Here is a 23,818-nt window from a genome sequence, read left to right on the forward strand (position 1 = left end):
TGGGATGGGATGGGATGGGAGGGGATGGGAGGGGATGGGATGGGATGGGATGGGCTGAACCAGGTCCTTGTGCTCCCTCGCTGCAGTTCTGTTTGTGAGTGTGCTCGGTCGGGCTGTTGCTGTTCAATTTCCCGCATCAACACATCAAATCTGTTTTGGAAACAGCCTCATTCGTTCAATTACCGTAATAGCAGTTAAAACACGCTATGAGCATGGCAGGAATGGTGATGAATGAGGCAGAGAATGACTCCCCTCTCCGTGTTAGCAATTCAGATTTGACTGAAACAGTCTAAGAGGTGAATGTGTTATTCTGCCTCTCATCCTTCTCGTTTTTTCCGTCCTCCCCTGTTTTCATTAAGCATAATCTGTGTTGCTGTTCTGCAGATCCCTTTGCTGCTGGGTGTGCTGTTCCTGCACGGTTATTTGGTTTGGTTTGGCTCTCTGTGTTTCAGTGTATTCTGTTGCACAGCTTGGTGTACTGGAGCTGTACAAGTTATCAGTCTTTCACACCTCTTTGTTATTTTTTTCAGTACAGTCTGAAATCTTCTCAATTAATATTCCCTTTCTTGCTTTGTTCTTTCTTCCCTTTAATTTTTTTTTAAAAGAAGCAAACAAATGAAAATAGCACTGGTGAAATCTTTATTTCAATGTTTCAGTTATTCATGACTGATTTCTGCTCCAAACATCCCAGCAAATGACTTTCAATTATTATCTGGATGATGTGGATATGCACAACATCCCTAAAATAATATTCATCTCCATCTCACCGCAAGTCTTGCCTTTCCTGATCTCCTGTTAGTTGATCCCTGAATTGCAGTTATGCCAGAGAAGTGGAACCAAGCAGATGATGGGTACTTAAAAATTGCTAATTGGAAAGCATCTGACAAACTGCCACTCAACATATTAATGGCTGAAGCAAACACTCGTGAATGGTAAAATTACTCCTAACTGGACTCCAATTCAGGATGACAAATCAGAGTTCTCAGAAGAGGGAAACCTTTCAGTAAACAATGTTTGGTTTTGTCAGAGTTACCTTGCCAAAACCTGGTCACCTTTTGTGCCCCCAGACGAAGCCTGAGTGTGTTTGTTCATGTGACCATTGCAGAAGCACAATCTCCTCCAGGCAGCCAGCCCTGCTCTGCCTTGCCCTGGCCACGAGGAAGGAGCTGTGGCTGGTGCAGTCCCACAGCCGTGCCCAGGGCACTGCCAAAGGGTTCCCAGAACACCTGGGCAGTGCTGGAGCCAGGCCAGGCTGTGTGAGCAGGGCTGGGTTACAGCAGGACTCACAGACAAACCTCTGTGCTCTGCTCTGCTCTGCCCTGCCCTGCCCTGCTCTGCTTTTCTGGGTTACAGCAGGACTCACAGACAAACCTCTCTGCTCTGCTCTCCTCTGCTCTGCCCTGCCCTGCTCTGCAGTGAGCACCAGCCCTGGTGCCCGGCTGCCCCAGCCCAGAGCAGTGCCAAGGACTCAGAGTACTGGCAAAGAGCTGTGGCCTTCATCCAAGGATCCGACTTGTTGGCCAGATCCAACTGATTTGGAGTTGTCTAAGAGACTGGCATCTTTTCTGTCCTCTTTTTCTCTGTGCTGAAAGTTAAAAATACCAGCAATGGGTTTAGTTTAGATCTCACTTGTGACCTGGTTCATTACTGCCTCTGCCACAGGCTTTCAGCTGTGAATTGCACAATGCCAGGCACACGAAGGGCAGATTTATTTTCCCCTCTCTCTTTCCATTTGCCAGCAGCGTGATAGAGCCACCAGGGGCTCTTCTCTGTTAATTTTAGGAGATAAACAAGGGCTTCCTGCTAAGTTTTCAGAACAATATATGACAGCCATTTCTCTGCTGTCTTCTAGGCTTGCATGCTTGCCTGTGTCTGGGGTGAGAAAATGTCTTGATGGGTCCCAGCGCTGACCAAGATGAGATTTCTCTCCTGAGAAATTAGACTGCTGCTAATTACCTGTGCAGGAAGGAAGGCTTGGTCTGTTTGTGGGACACAGCCAAACCTGAGTTAAAGTCATAACAAGGGAAGATAATGCATGGTATTGCTGTCCCCGACCCTCCTGCACAAGCTGAGACTCATCCTGCCATTCCCTGGCAGTGAGTGGCCAGCAGAGAAGCTGCCAAGGCAGTTCAGCTGCCCCTTGCCTCGCTAAACAGCCCCTGAAATGCAGTGTCCCAGGATCCATAAAGGCCTGGCACTGATGTTAGGGAAGGGCTGTCTCTGCACTGGCTCTCCTGCCCCTGCAGGGACGGCACCAGAGCGATGGGTGATGATGAGCCCTGGGCGATGGCTTGGCAAGGGCTGAAGGTTCAGCACAGCTGCAGCCATAACTGGGTGCTGGAGTGAATTCTGGGTGTGGAGGGGCCATCAGTGCTCTTCAAATACTGTCAGCATGGCTCTGGGAAAGTTTTCTTCTTAATCATCTCAGTATCTACTAAAATGAGAATTGTCATGGCAATTAAGACTAATTAAAATAAATAATAAATGATAATAAGAGGCCAACATGATCTATTTCAACACAATGAAATAGAAGGTTTTACTTATTACTCATTATGGTCTAGTTAAATATATTCATTTATCTGGAAATGTAAAAGCCCATATCCTAGGAGGATAGCTACCTCACAATTCTTATCTCCTTTCTCCCTCTCTTGAAAAGATAAATGCTGTTGTACTCAATCTCTTTGAAATACTGCAGAAGAAAAAGCCAAGAATAATTAGATCTGATGGGGCTGTAAACATTTTCAGAGAAAAATAGAATCCCCTTCAGAAATCATCAAAGTAATTATTACACTACAGGAGCTGTAAGCTTGAGAATGAAGTAAGAGAAGAGTATTTGTTTTGGAGGTTGTTCTATTTTGGTCAGAAATTGCTGCATCGCCTGTTTCTTATTTTCCTTTATTAATGTTCTTTGCAGTGTGATATTAACCTCCACTAAACAGTTCATTCTCAGTCTGCTCTTTGCTGTTCAGAGTAAACTGCACCTGTTTCTACTCACATATCACTGTCAGATATTGTGTTGCTTGGATCACAGATGGATTTTTGGGTGCAGGGCCAGTAGCAGAACTCAGGGTGACTCAGGGGGTGCTGTTGGGTCTCAGGATCTGCAGGGCTCGGGGTGAATCAGGACTGATGCTGCAGAATGCCATCAGCAACCTCTGCAGGCAGCTGTGCAGCCACAGCACCCAGCAGTGCCAGGCTTCCTGCTGTGTCTGCAACTCAGCACACAGGGACAGCCAAAGGAACCATAGAGTAAGCTTTACTCCCAAGATCAAGAGATTTTAATGTTGCTAAATTCACAAGAATATATATTTTTTTAATTCTATGAACTCTCTTACAAAATGTGTTTACAAGCTACTGCCAAATATTCAGCACATTTCTGATATCAAGGACTCCAGGAGACAATTTTCAAACAAATAAATAATAAGTTCAGCTACCATGTTCAGGAGGAGCTGCCTTGAAACCAAGTTTCTCAGAACTGTGGAATACAGCCATTGAAAAGTATCTTTAAAATCAAATTCAATTTGCCTCTTCCCCTAATGGTCATCTATTATTATCTAATATCTAGGCAATATTTTGGGGTTTTTCTGATTCCATTCCCACTTGAGCCGAACAAATGTGCCCAGACAGACCTATCTGTCTGAATCCTTGCTCTGGTATCAAAGGGTCTGTCTGCCTGAGTTTATTGCAACAAATAAAAATCAATGCATTTTAAATGGAAAATCATTTCCACCTGAATAGCTGTCGATACAGATGTGGAAACAACATTAGTCACAGCTTGCTGAATGACAGGCATTTTTGCCTTACTGCTGCTTTGTGACTAACACTTCATGAGCAAACAACTGCTTTCATGCAAATAGAAAGCCTCAATCTCCCCAAGTACATGGAAACCATCATTTCAGAATGGAAATGACTCACATTAATGCACTGCATTTCATAACAGCCCTGTGAGATACAAAATTGTCAGATGATAAGGATGTGAGGCACAGAGATTAAATGATTTAACTAACTCCTCTAGACTGCTTTTTGACAGAGTCAGAAAATTAACTCTGAATTTCTCAGTCCCCATCCAATATTTTAATCTCAACATTAGTAGTAGCAATATTAGAATAACCTCTCTTCCCAGCACAGTGATAGAGGATGCAATGGGCCATGAGAAATTGCTGCAGATACCAAATCCCCTCTCCAGTAAGGACTTTGCTTCCTTTCTTTCAATCTGTGCACACACCGGGCATAGCAAGACCAGGCACATAAATACAGAACAGCAGTGTCAGGCCTCCAGCTCTTGGGCCAAGTATTAAACAATTTTTAATACATAGATGAGGCTTTGGCTTTCCTGTGAATCTGGCAGATGAGACTTTCAATAGAATAATGTCCAACATGATTAGATGGGGCCTGGCTCTGTCCCTCACCACAGAGAAACTTCCCAGCTGCTCTTTCCCCTGCTCCCGGGAGCTCGCTGTGCCCGTCCCAGCCTCACCTTTCCCAGCTGTGCAGCAAATTTTGTGTGACACCACCGTGTGGCTCAGACCATTTGCCTGCAATTCCCAGTGTCTGTGCCACATTTCTGGCTGGTTCACTGATTTTTCTGGGCCTTTCTTCCCTCCCTGTTTTTTCTGGGGAGGCAAAAAGTCCCCATTTCCCTGGTGTTCACTGTGGTGAAGGGACTGGCAGTCCCTGCAGAGCACAGGGCATGTACAAGTTATCACAAAGGACCCCTGACGTGTTTGTTTTCAAGCCAGTCATTTGGAAAAATAGATTAAGGCTTTTTTCAGCTGAAATAGTTCTAATTTATTTCTAGATTGGAGAAAGAAGTAAATAGAAATGAACCTGCCAGGTACAATCTCTTCAAAAGAGGTTCAGAAGCTGGGTTTTAATTGTTTTAGTTCTTGAGCAAGCAACATTGGCTACATAAACCTATAAATCACTGGATTTTAATGACTTACATCATATTTTTCCACAATGCATACAGAAAAAGGCAACAGCTAAAACCACTTAAACTGTGGAGCAGCTATTTCTTTATCCCATTTATTTCCACTCTTCAGCAAAATGAATAAAAGTTTCCAGACTACCTTTCTGCTATCACATTCAAGATTACTGAGTTTTTATGCCTTAAATTCTGTATCAGACCACCAAGAAATATTTGTAGAAACCTTTGGAAAGCAATGTCCTTGTTTCAGTACCTCTGCTGAACCTAGCAGTCTTCATGTGACTCCAAGAGCCACTGCTCAAGCTCACACTGATTTGAATAATGTTCAAGTACTACCAGTATTTAGCAGCTAGTACAAAACCTGTTTTCTTCTGAATTATTTTAACCAATGTCAAGCTCTCAGTATTTTGCAGCATTTCTGCCATCTTCAGAGCTGCTCTGGTTGGAAGGGTCTTTTCTTTTTTTCCTCAGGTCAATAAGCTGGTTTGCTAAACCTGCCTGTTTAAAAGGAGGGTATTGATTCAAAGTTTGTGATGGAAAGGTTTCTGGGGACAGACTAAGGAATAAAAAAAAAAAAAAAGACACTCTGAATAAAATGTCTGATCCTCTTGAGTTGCAAAATGGGTGCTTTGACTGAATCCTACTCCGAAAGTATGTTTGAAAGTGTGAGTGGAAAGTGGTATGGAAATGGAAAAAGAAAAATCTACAAAAGATGTCACAAATTGAAATTGCCATTCTTCAGCCATCTCTGCTTCTGGAGGCTGATATATGTGGACTAAAGAATGACATTATGAATCATAAAATACTTAGAATAAAAGTATCAAAGAATTCAGGTCAAATAAGTGGAAAGTACCCTCCAGTAAGATTAAATGAAATTCTCCTTTGGCAATTACAGTTCAAGAGTACAGCAGACATTTTATGCAGTTCTATAATAATTTGTAATTTTGCAGTAGATAGTTATCAAATAAATTTTTCTTCTCTAGATAAATTGACTTCAAAGAGATTGTTGCCAAAACACCTTTTTATTTCCTTTTATGCTCACTTATAAAGAATCCCAAAAGATCCATTCATTAGACTTAATCAAATTGTTCAATGTTGAAAAGGAATCAGGAAACAATTCTACAAAATGTGAGATTAGTTATGACTAACAACCTGAACAGAAATTCAAAGTGATGAGCCACTGGTATGTCTTCCAACATGTATGAAACTTACTGTCTGAAGTGTCACAGCATTTGCAGAGCAGTGCTGGTTTGAGAGCAAGCCTTGCTTTTTCAAAGGCACATTTAAAGACATTTATAAAGAGCATATTTAAAATAAGAAACATCCATGAATTAGTTATATTACAATTTTCTATGCCATAGTCTTTTTGTATGGAGCAAGATTTTAAATCTAAACAATTGAGGAACTTTGTGGTATCCCAGCTTTGTGCCTTTATTCTCAGCTAAATCTGTTTTCATTAGCAGAGTTTAGCTTATTTGGTCAAAACAATTGCAATTTATAGAGGCATCTTTTGTACAGTTCCTGGAGAAAAGAAATTAACTTGCAGTAGATTAGAAGGTTTAGGTGTTCAGCACTATCCACAGTCCCGATGAAGAAGCAGTCTGCATACCAAGGTAGGAAAATATTAATAATTCAGGGAGCCCACGCCAAAGACCAAGGTCCCTGCTGTTTTTACTGTCACAGGTGAGCAGACTGAATAAGTTGAATTCATGCTTAGAAATCTGCCTTAATACTTCAAGATCAGATGGTTGAAATAAAAAAGTTGTAGGTTACAATAAACTGCCTTTCATTAGAGTAGATGAAGAGATTACAAGTAAGTCAGATCCTACACTGAAATGTCAAATGGCAGCTGACATCATTCACCACAGAATTGAAAGCTGCTCATAACACGAGAACAGAAATACAATTTCAACTTATTTCAATGTAAATTGATCTTTAAGGGTTGTTACATAAAATAATCTTTAGAAATGTGGTTCTAAACATGCCCAGAAACAGCTATTGGATTCTTTGCAAATGACATCCTTACTTGGTGGAGGGAAGTTTACATAACCTGATACAAGAGCTGTTCACAGCCCTGGTAAAATTAATGAATAGGGGTCTCATTTTCAACCCAAAAGGTTTTGTAATTTTGTGTATTATGCAGAGACAACAGTGGAGGATCTGAATAAGTTACTACTTTACCATCTGTAAATAAGGATTCAAAGCTACATCCTATGCACATAACTTCTGCATAATCTACAGCAAAGGCACGTGGAGGGCTCACTGAACAACAGGAACTCTTTTTCTCAGAAACCTTTGGAAGGGAATTTTGTCTCTTCTCTATAATATTCTCATGGTTTTCAAACCTTCTGATTTTTAAATGAACTGCTAGAAGTTATGCATGCCAACAATGTGCTGTGGTGAGAGCAGCCAGGGACACGAAGCCCCACCAAGAGGTGGTGAGCAGCACCTGGCATGTGACAATCTCATTTCCCTGCACCCTTGCACTGCAGAGCAGCCTCCAGCCCTGGGGACAGCCCTGGGTGTTTGCCCCCGCCCCAGACCCCAGGGACCAGCAAGATGATGCAGCATGTCTGGACCAGCACAAAAGGTTAGGTTGGACATGAGGAACAAACTCTTCACCGAGAGTGACTGGGGAATGGAATGGTCTGCCCAGGGAGGTGGTGGGGTCAGTGTCCCTGGAGGTGTTTAACAGAAGCCTGGGCATGGCACTCGGTGCCAGCGTTTAGCTGATGAGGGGTTAGGTCATAGGGTGGATTTGATGGTCTCCAAAGGACTTTTGCAACCCACTTCATTCTGTGAGTCTGTGGAAATGCAGATTTTTGTTCAATAGAGCCACAGCCAGGGCACACACGTTGGCAATGCAGAAACAGAGTGATGGCATCAACAACCTCCAAAGCAGCCCTGGGACTCAGGCTGGAGCCTGCCTATCCTGCAGGGGGAAGGGAGCCAGCAGCTGCTCCCTCTGCCAGAATGTTCCAGCGTGGATCTGCCTGCTGGCTGCATCTCTTGGGATCAGCTGCTGCCACATGGACCTGGGAGTGACTCCTTTGGGAGGAAAAATAGCAACACAAACCCATTTTTATGTGCTGATTTTGTATGGGTTATTAATATATATTTGGCATGATAGAGCAAAAAGATTCACGATATCACACAATTGTTATTTTTCAGGTATGAAGAAATTCTCAGTTCTGAGTTTTAGTGTGCACAAAACTGATTTTATTTTTAGAACCAAAAATTAAAGAGAAATGACTCTTAAGAGTAAGATTCTGTGTTCTGTGGGGTTTTGTGGATGTTTTGCTGAGAGCTTTTTAAATTGTGACAACTAGTAAGAATATTATGACTGGTGGGGAAATCTAAGGTCAGGAGGAGAGTTAGAATAACTTATTTCAGCAACATAAATATCCCTTTTAGGATTACAGGTATTTGTGTCATTGCACAGTAACATTTGTATTGTAACTATATATTATTATTTATCTACTGCTAAATCAATAGACAGTATTAAGGCAGACAGAAAACAATTAATAACTGCTACTTATAAAAATATGCAACCAGCAGTGCAATAATTCCCTGCTTAGTTTAGTCAAATATATTAGATTTTCACTGTTAAAAAACAAGTCTCCTGTGATCAAAAGAAAAGCAAGACTTGTACTCCTATCAATTTACCACAAGTTTTACTTCATCAAAGCTGAAACACGAAAGCTGAAAAAAACCTTGAAATGCTTTTTCATTGCAATTCAGTCTTTTCTAAGGGAGACAACATGTTTTGTTACCATTTTTTCTCTCATTATAGATAAAGAAAATATTTGCTAAAAGATGTCATTGTTTTTCTAATTGTTCTCACAACATGAAACATGATTGCAATTTCTCTATTTTTATTATGTCCAGACCTGGATCCTCTGGCATTTCATTAATCTAATCACAGAAGTCATGTGCTAACAGTTCAGCTTTTTACCCTCACAACTTCTATCTCATTCTTTGTCCTTATTAAAATAGAAATCTGAAACAAACAATTACAGTTTTACTATTTCCTGGAACCTGCTGGGGCGGGGTGGAGCTGCACCCAGAGCTGTTGGAAACTCCCTCAGGCATCAAACCCTGGTTCAGACTGGCCTGCATTTCTCAGCAATTATTTATAATACTTTTACTAACTCTGAAGCTCAATGCTTCTTTAACAAAAACTCCACAAGATATAATATTAATATTGAGAGGTTTTTTCTCCCTCAACAATACCTTGCTGTGCTCAGCAAAGCTCCTGCTAATGCCCATGGATGTGCTTGTGAAGGTTTAACCATCTGATTTCCTCCCTGGTTGGCTCTGTGGTTGTCTTTGGGCCACCAGAGCACCTGGGAGCCTGGAACATGTCCCTGCCTGAGCCCAGAGGGGGACATGGGGATGTGCTGGGGTGAGAGCACCTCTGCTGCAGCTCCCATCCCCAGCCAGAGGCTCAGCCTTGCTTTGCTGCAGCTTCTCTGAGCTGCCAAGCTCTGAATGTCCCTCAAACCCTCTCCTTCAGGAGATGAGGACAGAGGGTATCAGCTGAGTCCTTAGAGAGACCCATATGAGCTTGGACTCTTAGGCTGTGGGAACCTTATACCCATATCTACCAGGGAAATAACATTTTAAACACACAGAAATGCATCCAGCTATTTCAGCACAGGGGAAATATTGGTACTACTAAGAGCATTATACAACACTTTCTTTAGTCCAAGGGAAAGTTTTTTAGAAACTTGGGTAAAGAATCCATAGGAAAAGCTATCTACTTTAGCTAGGAGCTGGGCAAGCTGACCTTAATAGATCTTTTCCATTTCTCACCTCTAAAACCCTGTGCAGTCTATCTATTAATTTATTTTTTGTGTGTGTGTGTGTCAGTGATCAGTGGAGCGTATCTGTGTGTGCTGGAAAAGAGATTGGCTATAACCATCTTGTACTTGCTTTGACATGTGCTTTGTCTTTTTATAAAAAACAAACTTAAAAAATTCATAGTTAATGAACCTCAGATTCTTATAAGAAGTTTAATCAGGCTGTGCCAGCACAAGGCACGTGGTTAAACAAAGTCTCTTTTAAGCAAGGGCATGACTTGCTACTTTTAAAGCATGATATCTTTTGCTTTTGGGCCTCTGAGTCTTGACTTATGTTTAATCTTTCAATTAAATTCCCTTCAGACATGTGAATTTTGTCAGTGCTCATTTCTCCCACACAGAAATCTGGTTACATTATGTGTTTTCTTCAGATCTTCTCTATTCTGCATGGCATTTCCCACCCCCTTTTTTATTTTTTCCTTCTCTCTGCTGGAAGGAAAACCTGTTTTTAACCATGCCTGAAGATTTGTCTTTTGTCCTTCCCTCGTGTCTGTGGGACAGCAAATCCCCTCTGCAGGGCAGATCCCACCTGAGCCCCTGTGCAGCCCTGGAGCTCTGGGCATCAGGGACAGAGGGGCTCCACAGCCCAGGGCAGGCACCCTGTGTGCCCAGGCCCAGGGTTCTGCAATTTAGAGAATGAGGAGGGAATAAAAAATACAGGAAACGAGTGAGGAAATGAATGTGTTGAATGAATGAGACACCAAACAAGCTGGGAGTGTTGTCTCACACACATTGCTGGTTGTTCCTCAGCTCCTGGGTTCCACCCCAGGTGTGCAGGGCCTCGGGCGTGCCCAGGGCTGAGCAAGGTGCTGCTGTGCCTCCATCCTCCTGTGGCTGGAACTACCCTGGCCAGCTTTGCACTCAACTGTTTTCTCTATTTCATTTTGGGTAAAAGTCTTTGTCAGCAGGTTTAAAACACTCCTTTTAAGGAGCTCCTAGTTCAGAAGGGTTTTGTGCATTTCTGCAGCTTTCAGCAGCCATAAAGAGAACATTTTCCCTTCCTGAACACAGCTGTACTTTTTTCAGAGCTGGGTTTTGATGCCCACTTTTATTTGTCCTTTGAGCTTTGTCACTGAGTAGAGTCACTAGCAGTGGGAGAACATCAAAGGATGGGTGGTTTTATGGGTCACATTTAAACATATAAATAGCTTTGAAGTTAATACTTTATTGGAAAAAAATGCTTGGTTGGTTGTTGTTTCATCGCATCTTAATTACAGAAATTGACTCTGACCGCTATTGAAATTTCTAACAAAAGTAATGTGGTCTTTGTTTCAAAGGGAGTTAAACAGAGTGGGCAGCCAGGGGACAGGACTAACACAGGGACCCAGGGAGACCAATGACTTCTTTTAACAACTCATTCTGACAGGAAAATGCTCAAAAAGCTCCTTTTATAGATACACATTCAGGGTCTGGTCAGAATCTTGAGGGATCTGGTCCATTATAAGTTAAAATAGGTCCCTTTAAAGTACTCTTTGAGGAGACAGGATTTCTCCTCATGGGCTGTTATAGGAATTTCCCAAATTAATGATGTGGGTAAACTTCAGAGTAGGTTTGCAGTGTGAATGCAGAGAGCCTATCTGCTAACTGACCTCATCCCAGAGACCTGGAAAGATAAAAGTTTTATTATCCCTCCCTGGTGGACTCCCAAGAGAGTTGCTCTAAGCCTTGTTTTCACAACACATTCAGGTATGAGCCTTGACCTAAAAAACAAAAATCTTTCTTGAAGTCACAGGGGAATGCACCAGCAAGAGATGGTACATTTCAACCCTAATTGTTCCTTTCCCAAGCAGGGTGAATATAAGCAAATTTTGCTTTCAGGCAGACTGCTGTTGAGGGAGACCTCCCTGCACAGAATAATTCATCCAAATTAGCCACTGCATCTGGTTTCAGTCACACAGCTCTCGATCACTGTTTTACAGATTAGAAGATCTCATCTAAGATTTAACACATTGATTCAATTACTTCAACTTGTGCTTCAAACACCATCAAAGTGTTGATTCTTTTCCCTTAATTCTTTTGAAAGGCTAATTCAGACTGACTCATTAACTAGAGAAGACTGCAAATTTGGATAATGCGTTTAAGTGGAGAAGCTTGATCCATCTTGATTAAAAGAAATTTTGTAGCTAATGCTTAACCTCTGAAGTTCATAAACTGAGCTATAGTTAATGAGCATGTTTCATTCTCAAATGTTTAAGCATCCTCCCACTTCTTTTTGCCCCCGAAATCAAAAGGGGGCATTTTGTGAGCTGAGAAATGCAACGCTTATGCTAATTCAATATCATAATTATTTCACAGTCACTGAAATACCTATGTGCAAACAGTTACATAAATGACATGAATAAATACACCAGCATACTGTTTGCTTTGCTGAGTAAATCAGAAGGATAAACTATTATATTGCCTAATTAGCCATCATCCAGGAAGGGCATTTTTGTGAAGAGCCAGATGGGCAAAGATGTCCTGGATCACTTGTTCTGAAAAGGCACTGCAGGAAAAACTGATTAACAAACATTTCTAATACCTTTCCTTGTATTTGGAGCAGTCAGAGATGTGGAAAAAACATATCTGGTGCATGACTTTGAGGCATGGAAGGGAACCCTTCTGGTTTCCTGCATCTCCAGCATAAATTAAAGAATATATGCATAAATATATATAGTTTTGGGGGCTGTACTCTAGGTCACAAACATGAGGACAAACAGCTTCTGTACCTGATCTGTGGTGTTAGGAAATTGTGCTTGATTACAACAAAAATGGGATTACTATGGGCAGTGGAATGCATCTAATAGGATGAACTTTCTGGAGTTCTTTTTACACCAATATACTTGTTTACTGTAAAATAAAGTTTATTGCAAAATAGGCACCTGACTGAACTGATCATAGGAGATGTGGGCAGTAAAATTGGATGAAAAAGTTTCCGTGTAATGTTTGTTCAAAATTTTGTATGTGCAGGAGATGTTTGCAAACTCAAGTAAGTCATCTTCTGACAGAAGGAAAATGAAAGTGGGCCATAGGCCAAAAGCTTGCAGAGCATAACTTCCAGCAGCACATTGCAGGGCACCAGAAGCCAGAAATGTTCTCCTCCCTGGAGAATCTCCCTGGAAATCCCAGAGGCATTTTGAACACATCATTCACATTGCAGACACAGGCACCAGGAGAAGGAACCCTCTGCTCCTCAACTTTGCCAAGTCGGCTCAAGCAGGCAGAGGAAGGACCCACAGCTGCCAAGAGATTTGCTCTGACCTGGCAGGACCCTCTGCAAGGCTTTTTCTCTGCTAAAGCACTGGATATCTGTACTGGAAATGTCAGGTTTCTCTGTGGCCTTTAGCCTGCTAAATGTGCAGTGTGTGATCCTGTGTTTGTCCCAGCAGTATTGTCCATGTGGTGTTTGGGAGGCACAAAGCTGGTCCAGTGTTCACAGACTGAAAATGATGTGAGCTGTGTGACCTGCAGCTGGAACAGCTATCATAATGTCTTTGTAATAGAAAATATCTCACCAATGAAGTGAACAATATGTTGCTGGTCCACAAATAATATCCATTCTCTCACATGGATGCTTTGGTCCAGGAATTTTATATCTCAGCAGTTAGTTCCTGAAAGAAAACAATATCCCTTCAACGTGAGTCCCTGGGAAATGAAACCATGTGAGAAAACTTGTGTTTAGACAGTTTTGTTTGCTCCTCAGTGCATACAATTAAGTTTGAATACTTCATATTCAGGCTACACTGAAGTTATCTTAAAAGTCATTTTCAGGTTGCAAGTCATTTCATCCCAGAAGAAGGCTTAAAATGTGAGTTCTGTTTTCTTCTCTTTGACTTCTGGAAGCAGAGAGTCACACATTTATATATAAATATCTGTCATTTAAATAAAGGGAGGTGACACCTGCCAGATCACCTGGAAACAGAGACTTGGGGGTCAGCAGCTTGCATAGCCAGGGTGTCAGGTTCTCCCAGGGTCACTTCCCTGGCAATCCCTGTACTGGCCTTTGAGTGGTCCTCCCTTTGTTCCCAGCATCTTGTCCAGCTCTCCAAAAACAGCATCCCTAAACTGTAGCTGATGTAAGTCAGCAAAGCATCAGTGATTCCCACTGAAACCTGAGAGCAGGATGTGTCTGTGGAAGGCTGAATTGCATTGACAGACCCATTCAGAGCAGCATCCCTGCCTCCTGCCCCTCTGTGAGGGGGTTCACAGGAGGCGTGGTGACAGCAGAGGGTGACAGCACCAGCACATCAGAACCTTGCTCACAGGCAGCTCTGCCATGGGAAAAGAATCTGGTGTTCATGCAGGGAGTAAATCAAAGGTTTTAGCAGCAGCAAGGTCTCTCTGTGCCAGGCAGATGAAAAATTCTTCCCTGCCTTGCTTCTTATGCTGCATCTCAGTGGGGTGAAGTGACAGCACAGAGATGTACGAGACAGAGAGCTGCTGCTCCAGTCCCCAGCCACCCCATCTCATTCAAGGCTTTTTCTGACAAAGTAGGTTACTAGATCTGTGTATAATGAGGGCAGGGACTGTGGTGCTGCTGCTCTCCCAGTGCTCAGGCCTGGCCCAGCGAGTGCTGTGTCCCTCCTGAGGGGGATGTCACCTGCACAGGCCCTGCTGTGGCACCGGAGCTGCCGGGGGCCACTCGCAGAGCCAGGACAGGCCCTGACTGACCCTGCCCCTCCAAACTGCTGGACACGGGCCAGGAGTTTCCTGCCAGGGAACCTACATGCTCATCTACACCTGAAATCTGAATCAGAGAACCTTGGAATTATTTGGGTTGGAAGAGACCCTAAAGAACATCTCATTCTACCCCCTTCCACTATCCCAGGCTGCTCAGAGCCCCATCCAACCCAGCCTTGGACACTTCCAGGGATGGGGCATTCACAGCTTCCCTGGGCAACCTGTGCCAGGGCCTCATCACCCTCACAGTAAAGAATTTCCTCTCAATATCCAGCCTAAACCTACCCTATATATGTTTGTGTGTGCTGATATGCATTCAGAAATACGTACACATGCATTAAAATGTACTTATCCCTGTAACATCACTAGAGAGATGATACTTTCACACTTTAATCTAAGTTATTTTGCTTATTATGATATAAGATATCCCCCCAGGGGGTCTATGGAGAATTTTACATATTCATGGCAAAATTGTCTCTCCAGCAAATTGTTTCCTGTCTAAAAGATAAGACAAACAGATTTTGAAAGAAAACAGTGGTAGTCTGAGTCCAGGACTTGCCCAAAGATTTGTTCTGATTTCCAGACTCCAATGTCAAGGTGCTGTTCACTGGATTTCATTGCTGGAATCCCCACCACTGGCAGCACAGGGCTGGAAAGCAGAGACACAGCTCTGCACAGCTCCTGCCATCCCCACCAGGGCACTGCACAGCCCCCAGTGCAGGCTGGTGCTTCAGGGGACATATCTGAAGGCAAACCTGTCAGCAGAGCATCTCCCTTCTCCTTTTCATCTTATTTTTAGTTCTTTGTTTTATCAGATTTATTAACTCCTGTTGCTGTTTATTGCCTTGCTTTGAGGAGAGAGTTGCATCCCATCTCTGCAGTGCCAGGCTGGGCACCACACACGAGGGCTGCCTGGGGGAAAGCAGCTTTCCAGCACCAGCCATGGCACTGCTTCTGGCATGTGGCACCTCTCAGAGTGGAGCATTTACAGAGCAAGGCTGGGCACTGCAGTGAGGTGAGATGTAGAGGGTGGGAGCAGGGCACTCAGAGCACTCTGCTGTAAGGCTCAGGCTTGGGTTGCAAAGATTTGGAAGATGCTCTAAAGCCATTTTCCAAAACTAATACTTAGAAAAGGATTACAAGCCTGTGTGTGCTTCTGGCAAGGAATGGTTTTGTAGTGGTTTCCAAGTCACAGCAAGCCAGTTTTCTCCCCTGAAATGCCACTTTCAGCTATGGAGTTGGGGAAAGGTGATTAGTCTAGTGACTCTGACAAAGCTCATCACTGCTGGGCTCTGCTTGCCTGTACTTCATACACACTGCAGGGCTTGATCTAGATGGAAAATCTCCAGTTGTGCTTTTCACACGGACATGTTAAACCATGACCAGTTATTTTTTCCCTTCAATATGCTACAAAAACCTTTAAATATGTCCTTTGAATCTGCAGGGTGAGCATGCTGGAGATTTAACTTTCCCTGCTGCTAGAGGCATCCACAATGACTCTGCAGAAGCAATCTTGGGGTTATCTGTCATCTCTGGACCTTGTGAAGCATACATTCAGCAGATATTTGTACCCCCAAGTCACCAATCTGAGGTAGACAGCATCAATATGGAGAAAGGACAGAATCTGATCTTGTGCAGACCAGTCATTCTGAATTTGGAAGATGTAGACAGCTTATTTGTTCAGAGACAGGTCTGAATATGTGATGACTTGCTTGAACAGGACTCTCCACAACTCCCTTGGAGGAACAGGATTAATAGAGGGCTTATTAGATTTGGCCAAAATGCATGTGAAACTGGCATTTCTTTTATATTCCACATTCTTCAATATGCTTTGTGCCATCTATATACCAGATTTTTACTCAGTCTGTAGGTTTGTGAGCTACTTGAGTGGAGTTTAGAAAAATGTGAAAGGCTTAATTATATCCTCATTTGATTCGGTGGGAGTTTTGCCATTGATTTAAGTGGGAACAGAGCTGTGAAAAAGGATTTGCATGCATTGATTAAATGTGCTGCAAGGGAAGGTCGAATGGGTGAACTGGGAGAAGAAGGAAAGTTCAGTGTCCTAACAATCATGTCATCCCCATCCCCTTGAGATTAGATTTCTCCTTCAAATAAATGTATCATATAAATAGGGTTTGTTTTGGATCCACAAATATTGATCAAGATTTTTTGCTTCAAGGGTTTGTGGTTGGTTTTGAATCCATAAATACAAAGGAGAATTTTTGTCTTAATTGTCGGAATTCTTTGACTTTGCATTTCAGTGGTGGTTTCCTTTTTATCTGGCAACATAATTCCTGACCTTGTTTTACAATAGCAACACTTTAAAAAGATGTCTGTCAGTGTCCACATGGCTGAAGGTAAAGGTCTGGATTAAGTCCCTGAGGGCTTTGTGATTTCTTGCTGTGAAGGATGCAGTGAGAGAGGGCAGATTAGAGTTGTTAGAGACAGACACAGAACAAGAAACCAGAGCTGCCAGACTCCAGAGATTAGAGTGGCACATGGGTGATGTGGTTTCACACCAATCCTCCCCCAGCTCACTCTGCCTTCCCAGGAATGGTGAAATATCTGGTCATTTTGTTCTCTCCATTGCTTCTGCCAAGGATGTCCTGGGACCCATGAGAGGCAATCCCAGATTGTCTTCCACCGAGAAACCAGGGGACAGGGAGGACATGTGATGCTTTAAGATTCCCTTAAAATCCACTCAGAAGTACTTGGGCAAGTCTCAGTGGCTGATGTGAGGACTTCAGGAGGGAACAGGGTGGTGGATCAAAGCTGTGTTGACTCCTCTCACACAGGTGGGTGCCACCCACACTGAGTGTGTGCCAGGAACCACTGTGCAGCATTCCTGTCCCTAAGTCATGGCTCTTAGCTTTGAAACAGCTGGGTAGGAGATAACTGGGACTTCAACCAGTGAAACTTGACTTCTCCACAACAATTGGCTCAAAAAAACCAAGGTGAGAGAGCACCAGTGGCTAGAGAGGAAGGGATGAGCATGATGACAGCAGAGAGCAGCAGTGACCCGGCTCCTGAAGCAGAGGAGCCCTTTTTCCTTCACCAGCACCTCTGAGCCAGGCAGCAGAGTCCTGCTGCTCTAAACAGGGAGGCTCCACACACAGGGCATGCATAGATAAATTAACTTAAATATGTTCACGACCTACTTATTTGTGAATGCATTTTCTGGGAATCCTGAAACGCTGCCAGCTCTTTGTCAAGCTTTTGGGAAACACATGCACTGCTGGAGATAGACTGCTGTGCTGTCTGACTTCTTTTTCCAGTGGATCAGGCACACAGAGTTTATTCTTCACTGATCTCTCTTGGCAAGTTCAGCTTTGTTTGGTCTGGCTTGTCTCCTTGTCAGTAGTCCTCTCTACATGGACTAACAGCTGTATCTATATTTCCAAAAATCTCAATTTCCTGCTCTTGCTAAATTCCATATAATATATTGATACTTGCATTAATAAAGTACAAGGAACATCCTGAGCTTTAATTAACTGAGTTCAGCTGTCTCTGAACCTGAGAAAGGTGCTGCCACAAACAAAATTAAATTGATAAAGCTGATTACAAATCCAGACAGCCAGAATGAATAACAGCTATGACAACTTGAAAAAATATTGTTTTTCTTTTCATCAGCTTTCATTATATTTGATTATAGATATAAATTCAAAAGCACATCTATACCTACTCAAATAGGGCCAAATCCTTATTTGCCATTCCTGGCTACATCCCAGTTTGTAGCTTAGAGACCCTGAGCACTTCCTTCAAATCCTTGATGAGAATAATATTGATTTTTCTTCTGCCCCCATTGTGGCCTCAAATGTACTAATGGTGCTGCCAGGTTTGGGCAGGAGAGGATTTCAGTGGATTCAGGCAACTTTCACAAAATTCTCTGGGAAGAGGATTAGGCTATCAAGTGGAGATAACATTGGGTACATATTCATTTGAAGGGTAACTCTTGCTTTAATTGGCAGCTGGATCTTCATTTCTGAGCTGCTGAGGATGCAGTGACAAGGATAAATAGCACCACAGGACCTGGCTACAATTTCTGACTGGCTGGACTTCATGTGAGCTCAAAATCATGTCCATGTTTATGGAAAAAAGCTGTTGAAAAAAAAAAGCTGTTGAAAATAGAGTATTCCCATTGTCATTGTATGGACAAACGAATGGCCCTGTGGGGACAGGCTTCTGACAGCTTTATTTATAATCCTTCTCCACACAGATCCTGAGTCCTCTCCACAGCTGAGTGTGAGGTAACATATAAGACACGAGTTGTGCTGGGTTTCTCGTGACAAATCAAATTCAATAAGAAACACGTTATAATGTGAACCTACAATTTTCATACTCTGTTTAAACCCTGATGATGTTCTCTTCTGGGATTTTCTGGGTGACTTGTAATCTTTAGCTCAATAATCTGCAGCAGCAGAAGTTGCACATGAGCCACTGCACTTTTAAACTGATTCATCACATTGCCTGCAGCTCCGTGGCAATCGCTCACTGCGGGTAATTAAGTTGTCCTGGACGGAGCTGGAAAGGACGCATGGCAAACAGAAAGAAGAGAAAAAATTAGAGCAAGAGGTTCACTGATCATAGCTGATGCTAAAATATCTTTTTTTAACAGAAAGATTTATTTTCTAGTTTATAGCAGTAGCTGAATTAATCAGCTGCTTGTGGCTGCCTTTGCATACAGATTCCCTGGGACGGCGACACAGCCCATGCAGGCAGGGTGACCACACTGACTCTGCCACTGATAATCCAACACCAGCTCTCTTTAAAGTCTCTGTTCCATTTTATTTACATTTTCTGCCTTACCACTTCTCTTTCCATCCCTGGTGATCTTTTTATTTTTATCACTTAGCCTTCCTACTAAAATTGAGACCTTTTCTGCTACAATAACCTGGCAGAGTTCAACCTCAGGAACTTGCCACTCAACATGAAAAGAGATGCAAGAAATGGTTCTACCAGCAAAGTTTCCACCCATGGTATTGCTGCAGCAGACAGTTGTTTAGCAACTAAACACCCTTCTCAAAAGGAATGAATGGGCCTTTCCAAGGTTAGGCTCTCTCTGTTCTTCAGAGCAGAGCTGGAAGGTGAAATAATGAGTGGTTCAGCAGTAACACGCAACAAGACAAAATAGTAGTTCTCATTTTGCATCCCAGTTCCTTGATGACAATATGTATAAAAGCATCTGTGAAACAGGCTGTGAATCAAATAAATATGCAGCTGGAGAAAGAAATTAGGAACAGACAGTTCCAGATTCAACCAGGCATGCAAAGCCCTCTGTTGATGTAGAAATTAGAGATTTCCATAGTCAGCTGAGCATTTCCCAAAGAGTATCTAAATGTTTCCCAAGGTTAATTTGAGAGTAAAAATGATCTATAAATCATTATGATGTGATGAGCAGATAAATCAGACAAAAGCGGTGGGATTTTTAAACTACTATTCAGGATAGTGATAGCTGAATGCTAGATAAAATGGAAAAAAAACTTGTTTATAAAGGCATTTGTACTCTGAAGGAAAACTAGAATGGAAATTTATTCCATTTCAGGGTTTTTTGTTTGGGGAGAGGGATTTGAGTGTTTCTGGGTTCTTTTTAATGAGGTTGTTGAATCAAGTTGTATATATATCCTAACACCAGTCTTGCCAAAAGCCCGAGCTGAACACCAGGAGTCGGTGAAGCAATTTTACAGAATTCATTGGGCTTTTGGTCAAACCCAGGGTTTGACATGGGTTCATTCATGTTTTCATGGCTTTAATTTGAGTCACTCCTGTAGCTAATAATACAGAGATTACAACATGCACTTGTGGAAGAAGCATCAGTCCTGTCCTTCACCATATGGCTGGTTCCAGGTGAAATGGCTGGATTTTCCCATGGAAAAGTTTCCTTTCTTTTGTGTCTTCTCTGTTTCTTTCAAATACACACTTGAAGGATTTTCCTGCTCCAGAATATGCTGTCTCTAGTCTGGAAGATCTTTGTTTTAAGTGCAATAGTCAGATTGATGGTTCTTTTACCTGAGACACCCAGTGGGTGTTTCAATTAGCATTCTGTAAGCATTTCCTCAGGTGGGGTGGGGATAATGTAGGCTGTGCATGGCAGTGATTGCCATTCACACAGGAAAATTAGTCCAGATTTCCTTGAGGTCCAGCTGGCAGAGCTCAGGTAGGGCTAACAACCTGGGAGTTATAGTCCTGCATGGATTTTGCATTATTTGCTGTGTTCCCTGCAGCACCTGAGCTTGTACCTAAGCTAGCTCATTTGTAATTGGAGGGGGTTTTCACTTTTTGGTAATTTCTTTACAAAATTCTCTCCAGACTTATCTGTACACAAATTCTCATTTACACAAGAGGAGCTTTGAGCTGCTTTGAGCTTATCACAGTGTCCCTGTTCTTTATATTTACACACAAATTACTGCAAGTCCATTAAGTTCTCCCACACCACAGTAATGGCATGGTGGTGATTTATGTTTTAACTGTAACAGCAATTCACCAACTGACTAGAGTGTTTCTTGCCATGAATATTTTAATGAGTGCTATAGACTTTATATCTGGTGAAAAAATACAATTTTCAGATGTCTGCTCTTGCCAGATGACATAGCAGAAGAGAGGCACAGACTGTTCAAATGAACAAATGTCTAATAGACTGATCAGAAAATTACACTGTAGAGGCTTCATTTCATGTTTCTTTGCTGCCATACCTTTGATAAGCTGATGACCTGATTGACAGGTAACCACTGCATTTGTAGGTTTCTTTGGACAAAAATCAAGGAAATAAAATAGTGAAGATAAATATATTTACTACCAGCAGGAAATCTGAAGGAACAGTTTGCATGCTCTTCAAGAGCTGTGTTTCCCAGGGAAAAGGGCAAAGGTAGTGGGAATGAAATGACCTGAATATCCTTTATAGCTTCTATTTGAACTGCCAAAATGGAGGAAATCACTCAGAACTAACCCCTGCCTTGAGTTACATGATAAAAATCTTCAGAGTATGTGGGCAGAGAAGTACCAGGGGTCAGATAGATACCCTCCCTGGTGGAGGAAGGAAACAAGAGAGGACCCTGAAGGACGAGGCTGTCTTCAAAAGGTGATGTTTCTGGAGAGGCATGACACAAACCTGACCTGAGCTATCTTGGCAGACATAAACTGGACCACAATTTTATTTTTGCACATCCATATAAACAAGGTCCATGAGGACTTCACAGAGTGGTTGTGGGATATTAGGAACAGATGTTTGCTAAGATCTTGGTAAGATTTTCTCCCATTTGTTTTTGTTCTAGTCACCAGAGTCTCTTACCTGAGAACACAAATAGCCTCTAACCAGAAAGACTTTGTCATCCTCCTGGCTCCTGCTGAAGGAAATCCTTTTCCTTCATGGTTACAGTGGAGGGAAAAGGGCAAGAGTAAAAGTGAGTGGGAAGATGGATAGCTATCATTGTAAAGTGTTACCTTCTGAGTCACAGAGCCTGGGAGAAGAGAATAATTTCTTTAGTTTTAACTGAATGGTTAAGATTGATAGCAAGAGGAAAGTTCCTGTCAGCAAGCAGAATACCTGTGCACTGCAGGGGATGAGAAGAGAGCAGCAATCATGTCCTGGCAGCCAGGTAATTGTCACATGAGTCTGACTGTAGGTCAGGTTTGGGTGTTGCAGATTCAAACTGGTGATCAAGGTGTGAAAGGCTCCACGTGTCACTTTCAGCCCTCTGATATCAGCACAGCTCGTTGATGCCCATCTTCTCTGCAGTGGCTGACAGTTCACTTCTCAATTTGTTGTTAGCCATGCCAATAGGAAATATTTTCAGGGCTCACAAAGAGGTTGGATTTTAAAATATTGAAGTAGGATAAAAAAAAAAGTAAAAGGAAATGAAAAAGAACTGATTTGCACATGAATGTATTTTTTATCAGTTTTCAGGCTTATTGGATGACGGCATAAAAGATTAAAAATATCCTTACCCACTGAGTGAGAAATGCATGTTATTAATGCAGATAAACTTAATTGAAGCTAGATGTCAGGCATTTAAAATATATTTCTATAGAGATTTTCTCATTCTTGTTGAGAAGCCAAAATTCATCATGCTTGTACTTGATGTTCCTGAAGTTGGAGAGGAAGGGAAAAGTGCCCCAACAAGCTCCTGCTCACTAGAAGGAGGGGAAGCACCACAAGCATGTCATGGATGGAAGTTTTCCGGGTGCCTGGGCTTAATTCCTTGCTGTCTCAGAGTCTTGTATGATCTGCCTCCATGTCTGAGTGGGAATGTAATGTGCTCCAGTGGCAGACAGGTGGGAGCTAGAAAAAGATTAAGTATGACTAGATATTCAGGTTTTAAACTTTATTGTAAAAAAGGCAGTGGTTTAATGTTAGATATAAAAAGTAAAGAAGATAAAGCAGGGTTTGAACTTTTTCTTTACCCAATCCCTTTGATCAGACCTGCTGTATTTCAGGGAAATGGCTTCAAATTTTTGAGCCAAAATGTCTTCAGATTTTTTAAGCCAGCCAGTGTTTTAGCTAAGAGATAGACAGGACAGACAGTAACAGTCTGGTTACCACTGTGTTGATAGAAATCATCAGATCATTGAGCTGCATTCCCCTCCCTCAGAGTATCTGTAAAAGTCGGTGTTGACTGCCTTTCCCCTCCTTTGTGTGGTGCATTCAGGTCAGGACCAGGTACCCAGGAGTTTGTTTAAATTAACAGGAACCTTAATAAGCATGTTTAGGTCTGAAACCTGACACCCAAATATTCATCAAACAAGTATTTTTCCTAAATGGGTGGGCTTCCTTATGCAATAATAAATACAATGTTAAACTGTATTAACCCAAGTGAAAATTGTCCTCACTCCTCCACAGGTGTGCTGGGGGCTCTCTCTTGTGCCTTCATCACTTGGTTGTTTGTCTGTTGGGATTTTTCTCCAGACCTTCATTAGAAGTTAAACACAGGGCTTCATTTTACCCATATTGAGCTAACTGCAGCATGCCAGCTCCCATATGGGTAGGGCTGAGAACAGCTTTCTGCTTCATGGCTGACACCATTAAGTGCTGAAAACTCTCCCACATTTGTTTATTCACAGCATCACGGGGTACTGTGTCCTGTGAATAAGCCTGTTTGGGCTGCAGCCCCCACCATGTAAACAGGACTTGCAAAGAGATGGAGAAAGCTGGAGGAACTGGGAATAAGTTAAACATACAAGGTCTCCCAGGACAAGAGCCAGCAGGTTCCCATCTCTCAGCTTTGGGGCTGTAATATTGAGGAGGGTAGGGGACAGGAGAAGCCCTTGCTAGAGGCACCACAGAGCGCTGGGAACTCTGACAGGTCCCCCGTGGTGTTTAACAGAGCTGGATGTGTGTGCCCATGCTGGGGGCTGTGCTGCTCCATGGGCCAGGCAT

The sequence above is a fragment of the Parus major genome, chromosome 14 (genome assembly GCF_001522545.3).
Source record: "Parus major isolate Abel chromosome 14, Parus_major1.1, whole genome shotgun sequence".
NCBI classification, from domain to species: Eukaryota; Metazoa; Chordata; class Aves; order Passeriformes; family Paridae; genus Parus; species Parus major.